This window comes from Corvus moneduloides, chromosome 3 (genome assembly GCF_009650955.1).
Source record: "Corvus moneduloides isolate bCorMon1 chromosome 3, bCorMon1.pri, whole genome shotgun sequence".
Taxonomy (NCBI): domain Eukaryota; kingdom Metazoa; phylum Chordata; class Aves; order Passeriformes; family Corvidae; genus Corvus; species Corvus moneduloides.
The window spans coordinates 109,767,527-109,773,526 of NC_045478.1; positions in this window are offsets into that span (position 1 = coordinate 109,767,527).

Genomic DNA, 6,000 nt, shown 5'->3' on the forward strand with positions numbered 1-6,000 from the left:
CTTGCTTCCAGCAAAAAGAATGGTTTTCCTCACTTGGTAATGTTACTCCAAGGGCACAGTGTGGAAGACAGAAAAACTTGCCAAGTGGGTGAACAACTAGGAACAATGTCTACCTGCAAAGAAACATGTGGAAAAATTCTACCAAAAAGAGAGAGCTCTTAGCAGTTCTTTCAGTCTATACAAAAGGTATTCATGGGGTAGGAGGGGGGTAGTCTAATTCAAGGCTTTCCCATTGCTGTTGATCTGACAGTGAAGTATTTTTATAGAAAATTACTGCAAATTGCTTTCAGATGCTATTTTGGACAAGCATTTGCAACTTGGCAAGCTCAGATGGACTCGGGCATTGTGTTCCTCTGCTGTGATTAGGATGGAGATACAATTAGTAGTGTGTCTGGGGCTTGGGCTGTTTGGGGTTTTGTTGCTTTCTTTTGTTTGTTTTTTTCCTTGATTCTGGCAAGGTGGGTAAGTGAAGAGACTTTAATCTAAAGGCTAATTGTATTTCAGGAGACTAAAACTTCCTATTGTTGAGAAATGCTTGTGGACCTCCCAAGATGCATTCTATGGTTGTCATCCCTCGCTGCATTGACTGATGCTGGAGGAGTTTTGCTCTCACGTCTGTCACTGCCTTTCCAGCAGTCACAGGCTCCTGGGAGATATCCCCTTTGCCTTCTTTTCACCGGACTGCCCAAGTCCAGCCCTCCCCTCTCAGAGGCACGGTGCTCCAGGTCCCTAACCATTTTTGTAGTCTCAGCTGGCTGTTCTCCTCTTTTGCCACATCCCTCCTGAACTGGAGGACCTAACGCTGGAGATAAATCCTGGAGAGGCCTCACCAACTCTTTACAGAGTGGGCAGAAATCACTCTTCTGGCTCTGCCAGACATGTGGCTGCTAGTGCAACCTGTTTATCTCATCTGTGAGATCATTCTGGCTAACAGTCAGCCCCTTGTCTGCTGAAACCCCAAGTCCTTCTCAGTAGGGCTGTCAGGCAGAGGGAATCTTCCAGCCTGGCTGAATGCACAGAGTTCTGTCACCCCTTGTGCAGAGCTCTGCTCCTCTCCTCCTTGAACACCACAAGGTGCTACTTCTCAGGTTGACTGAGGCCCCTCTGGACAGATGTTCTGCCTTTTGTTAGGACAGCCACCCTCCCAGTTTAGTGTCACCTGTGGCTATTTGTGCTCTTCACCCAAGGTAGAACCAAGATAAAACTTCTTGGTGTGGTGTTCAATGTATAAACCCCCTGGAGGGAGTATTTCTGTCTTGATATGTGTAGGACACGACAACCACATAAACAGGTGTGAGATGACTCCAACAGGACCTACCTGTTTGCTGAAAGTCTGTGCTCAGTGGTAAAGCCAAGCACAGAAATCCAGGGAAGGCTGACCACAAAGTGCTGCTTAGTTCTGATGCTGGCTTCTCCTACCATTGCTTCCAGGTATCTTGATTGTTCTCAGATCAATTGATTGATCTGTTGGGTTTTAGTCTGCTTCTATGGTTGTGCTTCCTAGCCTCATTTGACAGTGACTTTTTCTGCTGTCATCTAATTGATGGTTATTGCCTTAAGGCAATACTTCAGCGTTCCACCACCCTTGCCTCTCACCTCCCCTTCTTTTTTCTCCCACCCCTTTGTTCTTCAGCCAACCTTACTCACACATCTCCCTTCCTTTTTTCCCAGTCCTGTCCTCACGGGGATCTGTACTGGACCCTTTCCCTCTACCACTCCCGTTTGTGTTCACCTTGTACTATCCACCCTTACTGCAAAATTGACTTCTCTGTTGCATCAGCAGAGCCTGCTCCATTCCTGACAGAGCTCATGCCCTTTGCAGGGCAGCCCAGGCGACCTTCCAGGGGCCTGTCCTATTCTTTCCCTGTGCCCAGTAGGTGTGAAACACTGCTCCAGCAATGAATGTGTGGCTGCTGTGCATCACAGGCAACGCTGGCTTTTGGGTGATGGAGGAGGATTGTAACCTTGGATGAATTCTGACATTAATTTCCTCCCCTCGTGTTCAGTGCAATGCTTGGCATTTCTCAATGGGCCAGGGCTGAGCCTCAAGGAGTGGAGGGTTTTGGCCAAGGTCCTATTGTCCGCTTCACTTGAGGGTTTGCAAGCTCTGAGAGACCTCCTGTCCTGGGTAAAGAAGAAAAGAGTGATGGAATCTCTAACACTGTTGTCTCAGTTTGAGACAATTTAAGGGGTGGAGACTCTGAAATGAGTTACCTCCCATCAGATTTTAACCTCTCTCCCTTCCACCAATAAGACAAATGTAAAGAGATATAAATGAAAAAATAACAATTTACTAAAAGAAAACAAAGCAATAACCACAAGATACAAAGGTAAATGGTTCAGCTTCAACCCACAAATGCGGAAAAGGTATTTCCAGTTCATCCCCAGATCAGGGATGGCCACTGTTCCCACTGTGGGCCATATGGCAAACGAGTCTCTGGTTTAAAAACTCCCTCCTCCAGATGAACAAATAACAGGGAATGGGGGGAAAATAAAACCTGGAAAAGCCTGGAAAAACTCTTTTTATCTGAAAGGAGTCAATGCTGCTGAGGCCTCACACTCCCCCATCTCCCTGCTTCTGAGGGAAGAGCCCCAGAACTTCCAGGGGCTTTATGCTGGAAACTACATCCTCCAACTGTGATGCAGTGGTATTAAATACTCAACACTAAAGTTCCTCCCTCCCCATTCCTTTTTTCTTCTAACCATAACAACTGCTCGATTCCATACCACCCACAGCACAGCAGGGGCAGGGTTTTCAGCTCAAAGGGCCTCACTTAGGGCCGATGCTTATAGGGTCACAAGGTGATTGGCTTTAGTTCGGCAAATTTTCATCCTGGCCACAATCCAGGTTGGCAATTAGTGGAATTTTCAGAAGTCCACCAACAGTGGTCCCACTCCACTCGGGCTATAACTCCAGTGAGTAATATCCCAAGGCTGTAAGGGGATGACTGATTATCTCCCTCTCATTCCCTACCTTGGTCAGGCAACAGGAGCTCTTAGTACAGTCAATGCAGCTCCACCTTTGCCATGCAAGAGCTCCTGGTGTGGTCCAAGGGACACTGTCCAACTCATTACACAAAGGCCAAAGCCTAATGGGAATTCTTGAGATCTTAGAGTGGCCTGGAGGAGCAGGAGAAGAAACACCACAGTCGGGAAGAGCAGACCTGCAATGTGCCAGATCAGGATTTGCTCCCAAAAGAAGCTGATGGCTGCCAGAACACACCTGCAAAGAACAGCTGCAGCCATGTCCAGGAATCCAGCTGTGATCCTTCTTGAGTCTGTTTCTACCAAACCCAAGAAATTAAGAGTGGGTGCTGCCACAGACAAGCAGGAGGAAGTGGAGGGACATCTAGAAACAGCCATGAGGGCAGGTGGCCCGTGCCAGGCAGACCTGCAGTAGGAGTAATCCCAGACCTATGAGTGAGTACCTGTGAGTAGAATCTGCTGCTGCAGCAATGCTGCTACAAACCAGCAGCTTTGCAGTTGTGCTATGAACTTCCCACTATCATAGGAACCATATAATCACACAGCTTCAGCCATATGACCTTCAGGATGTGGTTGCAGCACGGTTTTATGCAGTGATACACTCCTTGTTCTCTATTTCCTTCTAGAGTTCAAATTTAAAGTAGTTTGGATGGAAAGAAATGCTCCAGTTTCTAAATTCTGGGGAGTTCCCATGCAGACAGGTTCTGCTGTAATTATTTTTAGCATGTGGCCTCTGCTTCCAGTTTCTGCCATGGCTCGTGCTGGACCCTTCCCAGTGAAATCAGAATGTGGCTTTTCAAGCTGGTGTCCTAGATCCACCAGCAGCAATGGTCAATTCACAAATGGCCAGCAGCCCTCATAAAACATTATCTATTACATGGGAGCCTGATTTCTTCCTCCCCCTTGCCACTTCCACAAGGATACAAAATACAAATAAGTATTTTCCCAGAACTGTAAAAACATGGGGAAATGCTTACTACTGGGATTCTGGGCAAAAATGATCAGTGTGTTTCCTCTCACACTATACTCATGCCCCTCCTGGTAAAGAAAAACCTTCCCAGAAAAGGCTTGTGCTGCAGCAGGAGAAACAATGCTCTGACTAATGCAAAATCGTGTGCAGGAACTCTGCCTGCTGGGAACTGGCTATGGCTAACTTCCCTCAAGCAGCCCATGCTGGCCACTGGCAGTGCTGGCTGAAACATGGAACTTGCAGCAGAGAGGGAAGGAGGCAGGGATCATGCTGGACCTCACGCAGGCTTTATTTTCGCAAGAGGGGAAGAGGGGGATGTAAAAAAAAAGGAGGAAAAAGTGATGCAGGGGTCTGGCTGGATTCCAGCTGCCACATGCTGCACCACCAGCTGGTATCCCCAAAGAGCCACCATCTGGCAAATGCCACAGAGATGTGCCCTACCTCACCCCTGCAGCCATTGCTGCCCTGGGGCCCCATTTAGCTAAAAAAAAGCCATTTTTGCCTTCTGTGTTCTTTGCAGAATAAATGCCTGCATGAGCTGTCACTGCTGGCACCTTGCTCCTCAGTGTGACACCATAGAGGTGGCTTCTCTAAAAGGTTTTTAAAAGGCTGGGCAGTTGCTTTACAAATAAAGCAGGTACACAGTGCAAAAGGTCTCATCCTGCAGGGTGCCCCTCCTGCAGCAAGGGTGCTGGGTGCTTTGAGAAGTGGAGCTGAGCTTGCTCAGCTGAATGGGAAGCAGCCAGCCAAAGGCATTTGGGAACAGACAGGAGTGGACATGAGATGCTGCAAGGAAATGGTACAGAGGAGGTGCTGTCTGAGGTCAGGAGGGGCTGGGGGTCAGACACTGCTCTGGCAACTGTTGAAAGAGAGCATAGAAGAAGCCAAGTATTCCGACTGTTGGCATCATGCTGGAAAGATTTATTGCCTTTTTTTTTCCTGGGAAGTACAGTGTAAAAGTCTCATGTTTGAGGAGGGGGGGAAATGCCCAGGCTGCACTGTTGCTTTTTTACAGTCTTAGAGCCATCCCCCAAAGTGTGAGGCTTAGCTCTTCCCTCTGGATATCAGGAGTGACTGCAACAGGGTTATACCAGTATGGGTGTCCCACATCTACATGCCTGCCTGCCTGCCTGCCTTCCTTCCTTCCTTCCTTCCTACCTTCCTTCCTTCCTTCCTCCCTCCCACATTTATATCTTCCTTCCTTCGCTTTGGGGGACAACCAACCTGCCCTGGGACTGACAAAAAACCACAGCTCTTCCCCTGACCAAGACAGCCCTCAGCATTCCAGAAGGAACTTGCCTGCCTCCATGTCTGATCCCATCTGGCTCAAACAGGCCCCTCTAAGGACACCTTCCCTCTCACAGCAGCCCCAGTCCCATAAGCAAAAGGGACAGGCAGGCCAGTGGCCACCTTCCCTCCACAGTTCCAGTAGATGCAGTGCCTTGCCCTTTAGTCTGGCATGGAAAGATGCCAGAGAGTTGGGAAGAGCTTTTCAGCTGTGACAAATTGCATTGGTGTCACCTGGCTGGAGCCAGGTGGAGTCTGCCAATGCATGCTGGCAAGAGAACCAGAGTTCCCACTCGAAGCAGTGGCCAGGACCTGGGGCTGTAGAGCACAAAGCAGCATTTCAGATCAAAGCAGTGGCAGTAGGAGCAGCAGCAGCAGGATGGATGGATTGTGAACACAGCTGGAAACAACAAGGCATCCAGTCTTAGCAGGGTATTTTCTGTGGCTGTGGGGTGCCATGCCACTGACTGCAGCTGGGGCTCGTGGTCCCAGAAGGCACCAAAACTCTTCAAGCAATTGGCATTGACTGAACTCTCACAATAATGTCTAATGCCCAAACACAGTTTTATTGAGTTCATTTGACTTTCCTCCACGGTGTTGAAGAGGAGCCCAGCCTGCCTCTCTGTAGCATATGGCTTGACTATCCTACCATAGCCACATCCAAGGAATAGGAGGAAGAAGAAAGCGAGAGAAGTCTTCCCAAAGCATGGGAAAGCAAATGATGCCTGATACTAATTTGATCTGACCTGCTTCTGAAG